Raw genomic sequence first — 17,682 nt, 5'->3', positions numbered from 1 at the left:
CTTTCCACTAATATCACTTTCTGAATACATTCTGGAAAGTGTTTAGGAGCTGCAGAAAAACAAATAAAAGACTACCTACTTATAGACCGAGTTATTTTGAGAATTTAGCATTTAAGCTCTGTAGACTGTATTTACAGCTATTTCAAGGTACAATTTGTATTATTAAATATCACTTTTATTATCATCATTATCATAATAATCATTGTTACACTAGTGCTACATAGTAGAGTATTAAAGCAATTACATAAGAGCAGTGTGTTACAAAGCAATAAAAGAAGGACACTATGAGTCCTAAGGTGCTTTCTAATTGACTTTTTCAATTTTGAAATATAATTACAGGTTTACAAAGCTTCATATGTGAATAAAATGAATTATCAAGAAATTAAGGTGATCACAGTACCAGAAACTTAATATATCAATTTTCCATAAACATTGCATACATCTGTTATTTCATGTTATATTCAAACATAATAGAATACTAAAAATATATAAATGTGTGTGAGTGTGTTTGTGTGAGTATACATATATTTCCCTTGCCATAGAAGAACATCTTTTTTTCCCAAAAATGTAGAATTCAGGAAATTACAGTACATATGGATATCTGTCTTTAGATGTTCAATTGTTTGTCCTTACAGGTTTCAAAAAGGCATTTAGTTATGTAAATTTAAGATTAAAATAAAGAGCCATGAAACACTTTTCCACTCCTCACCTATGACTAAGTGCTACATGAGGAATTGTCCCCTCATCATATTTCATTTATTTTAAGGTATATAAATTAAATAAATACAAGAGAAAAGCAGAAACTTAAAAGGAGAGATAGTACATGCAATGGTATACCAAAGAAGAGACAATAGTTTAAGATTATGGATTCATACTTAAAACAAGGGATCACTAAGTTACCAAAAGGAAAATAGTATTTATTCCCTAATTCTCACTACCCCTATGCAGGACCAGCTTCATGATTTTTTACATTTGCACAGGACTCAATGCTTAGAAGGTTCTTGCTGTTGGTTTCATGCTCTTTTGGTACCATTTTAAAATTCTGAATATTTTTTTTAATAAGCAGTCCTTTATCTTCATTTTGCACTATACCCTGCCATATATATAGCCAGTCCTGTCCCCAACTATAGTAGAAACCAGTTTATGTACTAGTCAGTTCACAAAAATTTCTCTAAACTCATGAACACCCTCCATACTTAGGGGTGGACGTTCAAGAGCTGTTATCTGCAATTCTGGCTTCTTGACTACAATAATTTGATTAGTCATAACCTTGTGTGAATTATTTTATTAACCACTTAAAAATGAAAGAAAACATACTCTTCATTGTATAGTAATGGAATTCTGTATATAGAATAATAATAATATTAATTAGTAAGTTCATAAAATTAGTAAATTTGTTTGAAAATTCTACTGTGTCTCAAAAAAAAAGAAAGAAAGAAATAGGAAGCATAGCAGCTAAGAAGACAGCAAAACATTTTTTCATAGTACATGAATTTAAGGATATTTATTATCTCCTATAAGTCAATATTTCCAGTTCTTCTAGTGATTCTTTTAACTTTTATCAGCTCAGATGTTTCTAAAAATTGACCAGGAACAGTATATATACACCAGTAGTGAATTCAACAACGTCATAAGTTTTATGAATCTTGATGGAAATCTGAGTTTGGTCTCAATCACTGAAATCACAAAAGGCAGAGATTTAACACAGGATTCCTTATTTTATATTCCAATATTTTACTTTCTAGTATATTTTCTTATAGTTTTCCTTCATAAAGTGCTTATTATGTGAGTGTCATGTAGTTGTATTTCAAATAAACTTGTATTGCCAGATAGTACTCCTGCACAATAAAAATTGTTGAAAACAAAGTTTCCTTTTGTTAATCCTGGAAAAAAATACTGAATATAATATATGTTGTATGTGGCAGAGCAAATAATAAAGGAAGTTAAAAAAAATATCTGCAATACTTTATTTCCTCCTTAAAAATAAAAATCTAAAGGAACATTTTCAAGTTGTTCCAGTATATTGATATGTAAGGCTATAAATTAAAGAAATCAAGAGAGATTTAAATTAACTACAAAAACAATAGGATCTAGATAAACTAAGAGTGAAATAAAGCTGCACCCATGTGATCTTCAAAAAGAGAAAAAGAAAAAGATTCTGGGGAGTATGAGAATAAAGCTAAACAAACTTCTAGACCTTTCATTAAAAAAAAAGAAAAAAAAAGGTTTAAAGAATTTTTATAATGCTTGCTATATGAGATACAATGTATTATTTTCTTTATCCCTATCCCAAGACAATATCTGTAAACACAATATGATTTGCCAATGTGCTTAGAGTTGGGTTAGTGTTGGAATTGTCAAGTAGGTAGGTGGAGATGCTCCATATTAAGTTAGGAAAGGCTGCAGTTCAATTCCATATACATTTCATGTGTATCATAATTTAAAATTTAACTTTACTCATTTACTTCTGGGCCATATTTTACTTTTAAGTATGTTTCCATTAAAGAAACATTAAATTCCAAATATATTGAATATCTGTGTAGATTGATCACTCAAAATATAATCATGTTAGTCATAGTTATCATTATTCATAGTTCTTAGGGAGTTTATTATTTTAACTATATTTTACTAATCTAAGTTTTTAAAAAATAAACTTTTCATTTTATAATAGTTTTAAGTTTATGGAAGAGTTGCTGGAATATTAGTCTTCTCTTAAATTTCACACCTAGTTTCCCCATGATACATCTGTTGCAACTAATGAACTGATATTGATACATTACTATTAACAAAAATCCATACAGTTTTCAGATTTTTATAGCTTTTATGTCATTTCATTTTTCCATTATAGGATCCTATATAGGACGTTATTTTGCATTTGGTGGTCATATCTCCTTGAGCTCACATATACTGTGATAGTTTCTCAGACTTTCCTTGGTTTTGATAATACAGGCGTATCTCATAGATATTGTGAGTTCAGTTCCAGACAATCTCAATAAAGTGAATCACACAAGCTATTTGGTTTCCTAACACATATAAAGATTATGCTTACACTATACTGTAATCTATTAAGTGTGCAATAACATTATGCCTAAGAAACAATGTGTATATCTTAAATTAAAACTACTTTATTGCTAAAAAATTCTAATGATCATCTGACTCTCCAGCAAGTTATGATGTTTGTGCTGGTGGAGGATCGTGCCTCAATATTGGCTTTTGCTGACTGATGAAGGAAGGTTGGGATATCTTTGACAATTTCTTAAAATAAGACATCAACAAAGTTTGATACATCAATTAACTTCCTTTCATGAAAGATTTTTCTGTAGCACAGAATGCTATTTGATAACATTTTACCCATGTAGAACTTCTTTCCAAATTAGAGTCAGTCCTCTCAAACCCTGCCACTGCTTTCTCAACTAAGTTTATGTAATATGCTAAATCCCTGTTATTTCAATGCTGTTCACAGCATCTTCACCAGGAATAGATTACATCTCAAGAAACCACGTTATTTGCTCGTCCATAAAAAGCAATTCTCATCTCTTCAAGTTTGATCATGAGATTACAGCAATTCAGTCACATCTTTCAGCTCCACTCCCACTTCTAGTTCTCTTGCTATTTCTACCACATCTGCAGTTACTCCCTGCACTCAGGTCTTGGATCCTCAATGTCATTTATGAAACTTGGAATCAACTTTTTCCAAACTCCTATTAATGTTGATATGTTGACCTCCTACCATGAAACACTAGTGTTCTTCATGGAATTTAGAATGGTGAATCTTTTCCAGAAGATTTTAAATTTGCTTTGCCCAGATCCCTCAGAGAAATCGCAATCTACTGCATCTGTAGCCTTATGAAATTTATTTCTTAAACAATAAGATTTGAAAGTAAAAATTACTCCTCACCATGGACTACAGAGGGGTATTTTGTTAGCAGGCATGAAAGCAACGTGAATCTCCATTGTATACCTCTATTAGAACCCTTGATTGACCAGGTGCATTATCTATTAGTAATATTTTGAAACAAATCTTTTTCTGAGCAGTATGTCTCAAGAGTGGGCTTAACATAGTCAGTAAATCATGCTGTAAACAGATGTGCTATCATTGAGGCTTTGTTCTTCCATTTCTAGAGGTCAGGCAGAGTAGATTGAACATTATTCTTACAGGGCCTAGAATGTTCAAAATAGTAAATGAGATTTGGTTTCAACTTCAAAGTCACCAGCTACATTAGCCTCTAACAGAAAGTCAGCCTGTCCTTTGAAGCTGTGAAACAAGACATTGACTTCTGCTCTCTAGCTATGAAATTCCTATTTGGATCTTCTTCTCATACACATAAAACTGTTTAGTTTCCATTGAAAATCCATTGTTCATCTTAGTCATCTTCATCAATTATCTTAGCTAGATCTTCTGAATAACTTGCTACAGCTTCTACATTAGCACTTGCTGCTCTACTTTGCAGTTTTATATTATAGGGATGACTCCTTTCCTTAAAGCTCATGAACAAACATCTGCTAGTTTCAAACTTTTCTTCTGTAACTTCCTCATCTCTCTGTCTTCACGGAATTGAAGAGAGTTAGGACCTTGCTGTGGATTAAACTTTGGCTGGGGCAAATGTTTTCGTTGGTTTTATCTTCTATCCAGGTCACTCAGAGTTTTCGCGTATCAGCCATAAGCCTGTTTTTATCATTCGTATGTTCACTGAAATAGCACTTGTAATTTTCCTCACAAACTTCCCCTTTGCATTCATAACTTGGTTAACTGTTTGGTGTAAGAGGCCTGGCTTTCAACCTGTCTCAGCTTTCAACGTGCTTTCCTCACTAAGCATAATCATTTCTAGCTTTTGATTTTAAATGAGAGATGTGCTACTCTTCCTTTCACTTGAAGATTTAAAGGCTATTGTAGAGTTTCTAATTGGCATAATTTCAATATTGTTGTTTCTCAAAGAATAAAGAGACTGAGGAGACGAGGAGGAAAGAGGTAATCGCCAATGGGTGGAGCAGTCAGAACACATACATTTGTTGATTAAGTTTGCGATCTTAAATGGGCACAGTTTGTGGTGCCCCAAAACAATTACAATGGTAACACTAAAGATCACTAATCACCTTAACAGATATAATAATGAAAAAGTCTGAAATATGGTGAGAATTACGAAAATGTGACCCAGAGACACGAAGTGAGAACATGGTGTTGGAAAAACGACACCAATGAACTTCTTTCAAAATTAGAGTCAGTCCTCTCAAACCCTGTGACTGCGTTCTTAACTAAGTTTATGTAATATGCTAAATCCCTGTTATTTCAAAGCTGTTCATAGCATCTTCGCCAGGAACAGATTACGTCTCAAGAAACCACGTTATTTGTTCATCCATAAAAAGCAACTCTCATCTCTCTAAGTGTGATCATGAGATTGCAGCAATTCAGTCACATCTTGCTGGACACAGTTACCACAACCCTTCAATTTGTTAAAAAAACAAACACACACACACACACACACACACACACACATATAAAACACAGCATCAGCAAAGCACAATAAAACAAAGTAGGCCTATTTTAAAAGTGTTGAGGAACATGATGAGATATTTTATGAAAAATCCTTAAGTCTGGGTTTTTCTGATGTTTTTCTCATGGCTAGACAGGGTTTATCTATTTCAAGGAAAATAAACAAAGAGGTAAAGTGCCATTTTCATTGTACTATTTCAAGGGGATACACTATCAGCATGTATTTATATACTATAAACACAACTTATTAATGATGTTAACCATGATTAACTCACTAAAGCAGTATTTTCCAGGTATCTTGATTGTACAGATGTTATTTTTCCCCTGATTTTCATACTATATTCTTTAGAAGGAAGTCACTATATGCATCTTATACTTAAGTGGTGAGCGGTTATGCTGTATCTACTTGATGGGGGAGTATTTAAATAAATTATTGAGAATTATCTATAAATTATTTGGAATTTTTCTAATAATGAGTTTTCAACATCATGCAGAAACTTATCTCTAAATCCAATTTCATTTGTATTACACAAAATTAATAATACATTTTAATTATAAAAAATACATTGAATTACTATAAATTCCTCTATGAATAGAAAATTAATTATCATGGAGATACTTTATTCCTGCTCTAAAATCTTGGACAAACACTTTTTTTTTTTTTTTAATGAATGGCCCAGACTCTTCAGGGAGACAAACACATTGTAATTTGGACATATTTCCATATGTGAAACTTTGACTTACCCGTTTTAGAATATCTTTTAAAAACAAATAACCATAGTTCTATATAGTAAACTTAATGAGCTGGTCTCTGGTGCTACTTTGTGTCTCTCTGTGATATGGTCCTAAATCATTTCTTTCGGCGATCTCATTTTTGTCAGGTGATTCTCAGGAAAAAAATTTAGTTCTTTTTCTCTTTTATTGAGCATTTCTCGACTCAATTCAGTGAACAATACTTGTGAGAACAGAACTGAGTGACCTTTTTCATGGACTCTCACCTGGTATAGAGATGTCTCTATAACCCTTTGACAGGCAGTACTATGTAGCTCAGATCCTTTAACACTTTTGATATAATTTCTGATATCTATCAGTTTTGAGGAAAACCAAATTTAAACCTTACAGTGGCAGGTCAAAAACTGGGAAGTCATTACCTCAGATGCTGGAAAAGAAGTTTCCTCAAGAGTAAATAAGATAATGGTCCATTTATTAACCATTTGGAAAAATCTTTGAGTTTTCAAAGAATAACATCCAAGCCCAAGAGTTGTGTTTTCCTCTCCTACAGGATTTCTTATATTCAATCTTATTTATTCCAAGTAATAAAATAAGCCAATTACAGAAGCTCAGGTCTATGAGTAACTATTACAGAAAAGCAAAGGAAAGTGACACATACACTGTGAATTCATAGACTATCTCTGGCTGAAATAGTTTCATGCTGCCTTTTTTAACAGAAACTTTCATACTTTGAGAAAATTGTTTTGAGAACTAATAAATAATGAAAGGAGTAAAGTCGAGGGGTTGTCTTGTTAATTTATGACTAACTCTGAAGTATTTAGTGGGCATGCTAAAAACAAAAATAAGTATAAATACTTCTAATAGTCCTGTAATTTTTTATATCAATGAAACTTAATTGTCTTCAGTCTGAAGGACTGTCAGATATCCATGGCAGGAAATGAAAATGGCAGCTCAGGTTGTGGTGGCTGTGTTGACCTAAAAAGTGAGAGCAGAAGGTACAGACATATTTTTGTTTCTGAAAGTTGCCCTCCTATGTCCTTATAGACGACACAAAGGATGTGAGCTGTAGAGGACACTTGGACTTTGCCAATGCATTAAACCTGCTAGTAACTGGTTATTTCCTAAAAAGCTCTTATAAGAGGAAATAGGGTTCTCTAAAGTCACCACTCTTCAGCTATGTCAAAAATCTGACTCTATTTGCCTCTCCTTGAGATACAGCGCTGAACATAAACAGATCCTGGAATGGGAGAGATGACAAAGCAGTGCCGTTCAACATGGTGTTGCTGTAAATCTAGAAGATTTATATAAGTCAGAATTAAAAGTTGGATTGCCCCCACATCAGTTTAAATGTTGTGAATATGGCAGTGACATGATATCGGACCTGAAGTGAGTGCCTGTATGAAATTAAATGGGTTCTGAAATTTAATTGTCTCAGTGGCACCAGTATCCTAATGGGGCTCTGAAATCAGTGTATATCAAAGCTAGTTCTAGGCACAATTGTTTGGTGGCAATTTTATCTTAATTGTTAGTTTATATCTCTAGATTCATTCTTTTTATCAAGTTATTTAATAATTCGGTCCCCCTTACATATAAACCATGCCCATCCTGGGTGTGTTTGGCCAATTATTTGTTCTTTTCTTGCTGTGCTCTGTGTAACAGGAGTGATAATCTTGTATTTTCTGGGCAACCCTGTCATCTGCTTCTGGGTGGTTTAGGACAAAGGTAGGCACAGATACAAATTAATTAAAGAAATAGAAAACACAGGGTATTTCTCTCTCCCTCTCCCTTTCTCTCTGAATTGGGTAGTGTCCAGAATCTGTGTATCCTTTGTGGCTCCCACTTTTTCAGGACATGTCCACAAGATTGTAGCTTCTGCCTGTTAACGCTATCTTCTGGCTTAGGTTAAACCTCCTCTTCGTTTATCCCTCCTAATTAGTGTTGGTAGTGGCTTCCTACTGTGAGATATTTGGCTTCTCCATCATCTGTGTAACCAAACCTCTGCATTACAGTCCTGTTATGGAAAATACTTGAAATGATTTATTATATCCTGAATAGTTATGACTGATTCAAAATATAGTTATTTCACATAAATACAATCTCATGATTCATTAAACTAAGCTCATGTTGATATAGATAACTCATATTTCATCTGTACCCTTCCTGCCTTAAAGATCTAGACAACATCAGCTCAAAATTTTACTGTACTTTCAGGGGAAAGTTCAATATTCTCCCTAGTATGTCTTTAGATTCCTGCGATTCTCTTTTTTTGTAGTGACATCTAGCTCAGAGTTCCATCTTCTTCTAAATTATTTAACCTTATTAATTTTCTTTTCACTGAGTAGGTACTCTCTGTATTTACACTAACCACACAGAAGTAGAATCAGTCCTTTCTGTGATTTGTACATACATTAAAATTTTTCAAAATATTTAAAAAGTGATACAAACAAGCCATCCAATGCCACTACCATTATACTTCTCTGGGATATTTTCTTTCTCTTTCTTTTTCTGTCTTCTCCTCCCTATCCTCCTTAACTTCAGCACATTTTTTCCTCCCATTGCCTCAGCAAATATCTAACTCTTTTCTTCTCTTTTCAAAACAATTTTCAAAGTCAACTACAAAGTTACTTCTGCATCTATAACTCCATCATAGTGTTCAGTGAGCAAAAAAATAAATTATTTCATAAGATGTATACCCTTTAGTAAGCAGTTTTGTTTGCAAAAAACATTTTTCTTTTATTTCACATGAATCAATTCTTTGATTTCATTTCCCATTTTCCTTCCTCGAGCCATTCCAGCTTCTCTCTAGTTTGAGCTACACATTTTTATAGTTGTTTTAATAATTGATGTTTTGCTTTTATTTATTTTAATTCTACATACATCAGAAAAATGGAGTTTCTATTTTGTCTAATACCATCAAAGTGAGGTGGAGTCTAGGGATTTAGTGTAAAACAAGGAATCTTTTATATATTTTTCTCTCTTTCCAGGAGTTCTCAATTTAGTGTATTAGTTATTTATTGCTGCATAACAAATTATCCCAAATAACAATGGTTAGTTTATTTTTTCAGTATGACTGCTAATATAGCACTGAAAATATACCTTGGATTAAAGAGATTGGTTACACAACTACAGCAAAAATTTTGACTGGATAATAGGACACTTAGGATTTTTTACAGAAAAAGAGAAAGAGAACTTAATAGCTTCAAAAGTAAATATGAAAATCAGGACATAATGAGATAAGATCTATCTTGCATCCTCTAGTGGTTGCTGTATTATTCATTCATTTACAAAGAAGGAAGAGCTTTGGAACTGGAGAGGGGAAATAATGTCTTATGCTTTTAAAAGTTTAAGTTTGAAATAGTTATAGGAGATATACATGAAGATATCATAAGATTAAATATAAACCTGAGACTCAAAGAAAGTTATAGAAGAGATAATGGCAGTCAATATCAGATATATATGTACAGAAACACTATTGTATTAATGTAAACATTGTCTCCAAAGAAACTGAAGTTTCTTTCTAAACTTGAAATTCAAGCTCTCTTAAAGCCTGTATTTTCTGACAGTAACATTAAATACTCACACACACACACACATATATATATACACACACACAGACATATTAGACCATTCTTCTGTTTTTTCATTTATTTTTCTAATCTAAAAATTTAAACAGTTCCTCTAGGTAAAAGCATAGAAGGTCATTCCCTGGAAAATGATCAGCTTCTATGATTCCCACCCATTTGGAGTAGCTTTCTCTAGTACAATTTGTAATTGATAATATTAACATGTCCCTGAATTCTCTAAGACTTTTGTCACTATATAATTTAATAGACAGTAGACATTTTATTATATGAATAAAGGTTTTCATATTTAAATTTGTTGGAAACTGCTACCTTGTTATCCAGCATTTTCATTTTCAAAACATAATTGAATTCAGTCCCCTTTTCTTGCAGCTCAACTCTCTGAAGCAAACTAATGTGGTAAAATAATCCCTGTTATGGTGTTGACGAATGATAATGAAGTCAGAGGCACTCCCATTTAGTTGTTTTATTTGCATTTTAAAAGGAACCTCCTAGATATATAGGATCTGTAAAAATAAGATAAAACATTAATAGAGATTAATAGATGGGCAAATGTGAGAATATAAGCAGGACACTCAGCAGCTAGCGCTGTTTTTGCTCTCTATTTACCCTCAGTCTGGACTGCTGTGAACGTTGTTTCCCCAGAAGAAAACATCCTCCCCAAACTCTTGTAAATTTGGACTTCAACAAAAATTGTCTCAAAATGCAAGAGTAGAGGAACAATAATTTATCATTCATCTTTGCCTTTGATGTCAATGATCGAACAGAGAATCCTGTTTACCTTTAACAAAAATGACAGTAAAGCCACACAAAACAATCATTGCAATATTTCCAACTCACTTGGGATCTGGCAATACACTGCAGGTTTAAAATCAAAATGAAATAAAGTAAGTATGTGGCTACTGTGCTATAACCCAGACTGGCATGCTAAATAGTATTAATCTCTTCAAGTCTAGACATTAGCTTAATTGTGAGACTGAGAATCCGTTATTAATATAGCCTTATAACCCTCATGCCTCAAAGATAGCATTGACTGCTGAGTTGGAAGAGCTGTGTTTGGGTCCTTATTCAGCCTGTAGATATGTAACAAGGGGCTAATGTTTTCTATTTAAAGTGTTATATGATATTGATTCTCAGTCTTTTCTCTGTATTTTGCCAGCCTTCATTCAGAAAAGGTTATATAGGCAATAAGAATGCTCAGATAACCCTGCGAATACTCAGATAAAAAGCTGATTTCCCTTCATTGACAGAAAGTTATGTAAACCATTACATAATTCAGATAAAACACTGAAAACGCAAGCATCCTATTCCTGTAAAATATATCCATTTTAATGTATTTAGTGCTAGTTTTAGATCATTCTTAAGTAGTGTATATTTAATATTTTAGAATTCATTTTTAATGAAATTTTGTTCATGAATTTTAACCCTTTTGATATTCTCTATGTTTCTATGTAAATTAAATGTGTTTTCTTTCACCCATTGTCATCTACGAGTGACTTTTGGTTCATCTTTTGTGTCATTTTACCACTCTAGTGACAGAAATGTGGGGCTCAATGAAACATCATTACATCAATGCTATTCACACCTATAAAAAAAAAAAATCCTTCATACTGAATTTGTAAAATAACAGTCTAAATAGTTCTGATCTGGAGAAAGGAGAGAACTCTGATATCAATGGTCTAATAAAAAAGAATGGGATATTACTTTAAAGAAATTACAAATGGAGTTCAATTTGCATGTATCAGCATTTCATGGATCAAACCAGTTTTGCCAAATACTGGTAAACAATCCTGTTTTCTGGCCTCAAACTTATCTTACAAAATTATTTATTTTATTTATAATTTAAATGGATATTTGATGATTATTATATGTTTGATGAAGAGGAAACAGTAAGGTTCATTAGATTCTTAGTAATCAGCTTCTTTTAGTTTCAGTTGTTACAAATGCACATGGGTGTGTGTGTGTTTATACGTGTGTGTGTGTAAGATTGGACACACTTTCAGAAAAGAACCTATACTATACACATTATGCACAAACACATGGGTTAAGGTATTTGAAAAGGTGTCAAATCTTAAAAACAAAACAAAACTCATACAAAACCCTTGCTAGAATAAAGGAAACCATAGAAAATCCTTGGATCTTGCAAGTACTGTCAATTTTTATTATTTAACCTTCCTTCCCTCCCTCCCTCCCTCCCTCCCTTCCTCCCTTCCTTCCCTCCCTCCCTCCCTCCCTTCCTTCCTATCTTGCTCTGTTGCCCAGGCTGGAGTGCAGTGGTGTGATCTCGGCTCACTGCAACCTCCACCTCCCGGGTTCAAGTGGTTCTCCTGCCTCAGTCTCCCGAGTAGCTGGGACTACAGGCACGTGCCACAAGGCCGGCTAATTTTTTTTGTATTTTTAGTAGAGATGGAGTGTCACCATTTTAGCCAGGTTGGTCTCTATCTCCTGACATTGTGATCCGCCCCCTCCTCAGCCTCCTAAAGTGCTGGGATTACAGGTATGAGCCACCATACCCAGCCTTTTTAAAAATCTTTTCTTCCCTTTCTTACATGTGTAAAAGCCTAGGTGGAATAGTGCATTGTTCAGCCAGCAATTTCAGTTAAATGTGAATGAGGGTTATTTCACTTTTTCTTCCCTTTTCTCTGTTTGTTTTATAAATATGATTTTTTTTTTTTTAATTTCAATAGGTGTTTGGGGAACAGGTGGTGCTTGGTTATATGAATAAGTACTCTAATGGTGATTTCTGAGATTTTGATGCACCCGTTACCCACGCAGTGTACAATTGTACAATGTACCCAATGTGTACTCTTATACTCCTCACCAACCTCCCACCCTTTCTCCCAAGTTCCCAAAGTCTATTGTATTATTCTTATGCCTTTGTGTCCTCATAGCTTTGTTACTACATGAGAACATACGATGTTTGGTTTTCCATTCCTGAGTTACTTCACATAGAATAATAGTCTCCAATACCATCCACGTTGCTGCAAATACTATTATTTCATTCCTTTTTATGGCTGTGTAGTATTCCATGGTGTGTGTGTGTATTTATAGCAGCAAATTGTGCTGCTATAAACATACACACATACACACACACACACACACACACACATATATATACACACATAGTTTTTTTTTTTTTTTTTTTTCTTTCTTTATCCACTCATTGATTGATGGACATTTGGGCTTATTCCTTTTTTTTTTTTTTTTTCAATTGCAAATTGTGCTGCTATAAACATGTGCATGCAAGTATCTTTTTGGTATAATGACTTATTTTCCTCTGGATAGTTACCAGTGCTGGATCAAATGGTAGATCTACTTTTAGTTCTTTAAGGAATCTCCACATTGTTTTCCATAGTGGTTGTATTAGTTTACATTCCTACCAACAATGTAAAAGTGTTTCCTTTTCACCACATACATGCCAACATCTATTATTTCTTATTTTTATTTTTTTTTTATTTTTGGCCATTCTTTCAGGAGTAAGATGGTAGCACATTGTGGTTTTGATTTATATTTTCCTGATAATTAGTGATGTTGAGCATTTTTCTATGTTTGCTGGCCATTTGTATATCTTATTTTGAGGATTGTCTATTCATGTCCTTAGCCCACGTTTTGATGAGTTTTTTTTGTTTGTTTTCTCACTGATTTGTTTGAATTATTTGTAGATTCTGCATATTAGTCCTTTGCTGTTAATCTAATAAGTTTTTCTTTACAGGTTACCTGATGCTTTTGCCTCAATGCTCTTAAGATTCTTTCCTTCGTCGTGACTTCAGATAACCTAATGACTATGTGCCTAGGCAATGATCTTTTTGTGATGAATTTTCCAGGTGTTCTTTGAGTGTTTTGTATTTGGATGTCTAGATCTCTAGCAAGGCTGGGGATGTTGTCTTTGATTATTCCCTCAAGTATGTTTTCCAAACTTTTTGATTTATCTTTTTCCACTGAAACACCAATTATTCTTAGGTTTGGATGCTTAACATAGTCCCAAACTTTTTGCAGGCTTTGTTCATTTATTTATTACTTTGTTGTCTTCGATGGTATGAGTAATTAAAAAGCCTTGTGTTCAAGCTCTGAAGTTCTTTCTTTTGCTTGTTCTATTCTATTGCTGAGGCTTTCCAGCACTCTTGGGATTTCTCTAAGTGTATCCTTCATTTCTATAAGTTGTGATTGTTTTTATTTATGCTATCTATTTCACTGAAGGTTTTTTCTTTAATAATCTGTATCATGTTTTTGATTTCAAGCTGGATTTCACTTTACTCTGATGCCTCATTGATTAGTTTAATAATCAACCTTCTGAATTTTTTTTACGGCACTTCAGAGATTTCATCTTAGTTTGGATCCATTGCTAGTGAGCTAGTGTGATCTTTTAAGGGTGTTAAAAAACCTTATTTTGTCATGTTACCAGAATTGTTTCTCTGTTTTCTTCTCGTTTGGTAGATTATATCAGAGGGAATATCTGGGACTCAAGAGCTGCTGTTCAGAATTTTTTGTCCCACCAGGTGCTCCCTTGTTGTGGTATTCTTCCCCTCCCCCTAGGGAAGAGCTTCTTGAGAGCTGAACTTCAGTGATTGTTTTTGCTCTTTTGCATCTAGCAACCAAGCAGAGGTACTGAGCTCTGGGCCGGTACTGGGGAGTCCTCTGATGTGATTCATCTTCACGTCTTTCAGCTGTGGATACCAGTACCTGCTCTGGTGAAGATAGTAGCAGAGTGAGGTGAACTCTGTGAGGGTCTTTGGTTGTATTTTTGTTCAGTGCGCTGGTTTTGTGTTGGTTGCCCTCCAGGCAGGAGATGGCACTTTCAAGAGTGCATCAGCTGTGGTACTATAGGGAGGATGCAAACTTGCCCTAGGAATGTCTGGTTAAATATTCACGTTTCTCAGTCAGTGGACAGGGCCATAGAGCTCCCAAGAGATTATGTCCTTTATCTTTGGCAACTACACTGATTAGAGAAAGATCACCAGGTGGTAGCAGGGATAGGCATGTTTTAGTTCAGGCTTTCCTGGGGTGGGGCTTGCTGCGGCTGCTGTGTGTGGAATGGGAATTTGGTTCCCAGGCCAATGGAGTTATATTCCCAGGTGTATTAGGTTGCCTCTGCTGAGTCATACAGGTCACCAGAGAAGTGGGGGAAAGTCAGCAGTCACAGGATTCACCCTGCTCCCACACAGCCCACAGTCCTAAAGGCCAGTCTTACTCCCACTGTGTCCCCCCAACAGCACTGAGTCCATTTTTAGGCAATTAGTGACCAGGGCTGAGAACTTGCCCCAGACCGCCAGCCTCCCTACTGAGAAAGCAAGTACACTCACAATTTTTTGGCATCTCAGGGAGCCTGCGGTAGCAATCCAATTCCTTCAAAAGGTCAGAGAATTCTCTCAGCTTTCCTGGTATTTTCTTGTGGTATTTCTTGGAGCAAAATTGTATGATGTGAGTCTCCACACACTGCTCTGTCTGTCCAAGCAGGAGCTGCAAGCTAGTCCTGCCTCCTGTCTGCATTCTTAATCAAAACTCTCTAAATTATTCTGAAAGTTATTTTCTGGAGGCTAGATGTTTCCCATAATGGCAGGATTGTTTGTACAAACACTTCTATTAAAAACTTCTAAAAATCTGCATAGCATATATTTAAAAGTATCTTCTTAAAATCACTGCAGGTCTTGTAAGAAAAGAAATAATTATTAGACTGAAATCAAAGGGAAAGCTAGAACCAGTAGAAGTATTTGTTAGTTACATAAATGTGAATATTTATATTGACATATGTATAGTTAAAAAATATAGAACAAAATGAAGAGTCTAACAGGTAAATGTCCCACAATATGTTGCTACCTAATACATTTTTGGGACAAAGGTGAATAAAAAAATAAAATGATTGGCTTTCTTGAAGAATTGTAGCCTAATTTTAAAAGTCTGGAGCCTTCAGTAATCTAAGGTATTCAAACTGTTGAATGTGACCGAGGACAAGTAATGCCCCCAATGACTGAAACAAACAGAAATCCTCTCTGGATGAAGGCTTTCCTTCATCTCAGTCCTCTAATTATTCCTACAGATAATCATGCAATGCTTAATTATGCTTAATTGTACAACTAATTATGTATAATGCTTAGCTCAATCAAAGATAGTCAGGTACATAAAGTAAAAACACACCAAAAGCATGTACCCACCGAAACACAAACAACAACAAAAATAGACCCAGAAGTACATCCTATTGAAATCATCAGGAAGACCACAAAACAATTCTATCCTTTTTTGGCCATGCTTTTATTCAACAAATATGTATTGAGTACCTCTCAGACACTCAGAGCTCCTCTAGGTCCTATATATTCAGTTATGGATAAAATAAGCAAATCTGTTTTTTATAAGGACTTTACAATCTAGTGTGATGTTAAACAAAGAGAACTTATTTATTACTTAGGAACTGATCTAAGCTGTGGTTTGAGCTCAGTTGTTTCTAAATCTTTTCATGGATCACTCTGTGAGATGACTAATTCCAGGCCAGAAAGACCACTAGAGCCCAGGAGTTCAGGGCAGAAGAAACTCTTACACTTTTTAAGTTAAAGAAATCAAACACAAAAGTAAAGGATATCAGCAGAAACAGGGAAATAAAATGTGATGTTACAGGTGTAAAAAAGGATACAAAGAACATAAAGGACTCCAAAATTTAATAAATTAAAAATTCACTGCATAGACCTCATAGCTAATTATATACAAGAATGTAAAGTTAGTGTTCTAAAACGAGTGCAGTGAAACAGTACACAGTACAGACAAAGTTCAACCACATGAGCACTACCACTGTAAGTAACGCAGAATAGGACTTGATTATAGCACTAACATTTTAGACAACTGCGCAAGACACTGGGTAAGTAAGGGTCAGAATGAATGAATTAGAGGAACAGAAAAATTTGCTCCCCTCCTCTCTGAAGAACCAGTAAGGGTGGAAAAATTAGAACTTGCCAGAGATATCAGAAACCAGGCATGGCTGACTTGCAGAATGGGACCATTACGGAAAGCTGGTGGAGACATCTGTGTCAGGGTATTGCCTTTCCGTCTGAGATGGAGTGGGCCTGAGGTCACTCTTGGTCAACAGGACTAGCAGGTCAATACTACAAATGCAGAGTTGGGGAGAGTATGGTTAATTTTGAATTTGCTTCTCTGAGAGTGGCTGCTTCTGGTTCTCACAGCCTAACACCAAAACAGCCAATAGAGGTTATGACTGTTGCTTCCTCTCCACTTTCTAAATCATTTACAAACTTCTATTTTGTCCCACTATAACCTGGAAGCATATAGGGAAGCACATATGGAAAACATATTTCTAGCTAAGCTAAGTTTACACTGTAAAAAAAAAAAACACCACAAGCATGGGAGACAAAGAAATAAAAGGAAAATACAGCAAGAGAATAAAGTATATACAGGACAGAGTGAGAAAATGTAACATAATTTCAACTGAAGTCCTAAGAGGAGAAAAAAAAAAAAAAAAAAAAGAAATAGGACACAAATAATAAATGTTACCAGCCAAGGGTAAAAAAAAAAAAATTGTGGCTGATAATTTTTCAGAAATGGTCAATAACAGAAATCCATAGAGTCAAGGATCCTAAGTAATTTCAGGAAAAAAAGAAATAAAAATAAATCCACAACTAGAAACATAATGAAACTGTACCTCATCAAATACACCGTAAAAACATTCTTAAAAATGGCCCAAGGGAAAATATTAAGTTGAAAGGTGACTCGTCAATAGCAGCAATAAAAGTCAGAAAACAGTAAAATGATATTCTCAACATGCTGAATAAAAACCCAAAACAACACAAAAAGAACAATAACAGCAACACTCCCAACCTTGAATTCTATATGCCTCAAAAATATCCTTCAAGAATGAAGATGAAGTAAAATACTTTT

The 17,682-nt window shown here is 34.4% G+C and overlaps 1 protein-coding gene across 2 annotated transcripts in view; it reads left to right on the top strand.

The window, feature by feature from the left end:
* The window catches only part of LOC110742990 (protein eyes shut homolog), a 327,795-nt gene that overhangs the window by 134,722 nt on the left and 175,391 nt on the right, over window positions 1-17,682 (top strand). The window lies entirely within an intron of this gene.

This window comes from Papio anubis, chromosome 6 (assembly GCF_008728515.1).
Source record: "Papio anubis isolate 15944 chromosome 6, Panubis1.0, whole genome shotgun sequence".
In the NCBI taxonomy this organism is placed as follows: Eukaryota; Metazoa; Chordata; class Mammalia; order Primates; family Cercopithecidae; genus Papio; species Papio anubis.
The sequence above is the reverse complement of the archived record's forward strand: the minus strand, read 5'-3'. Positions and strand labels throughout refer to the sequence as shown.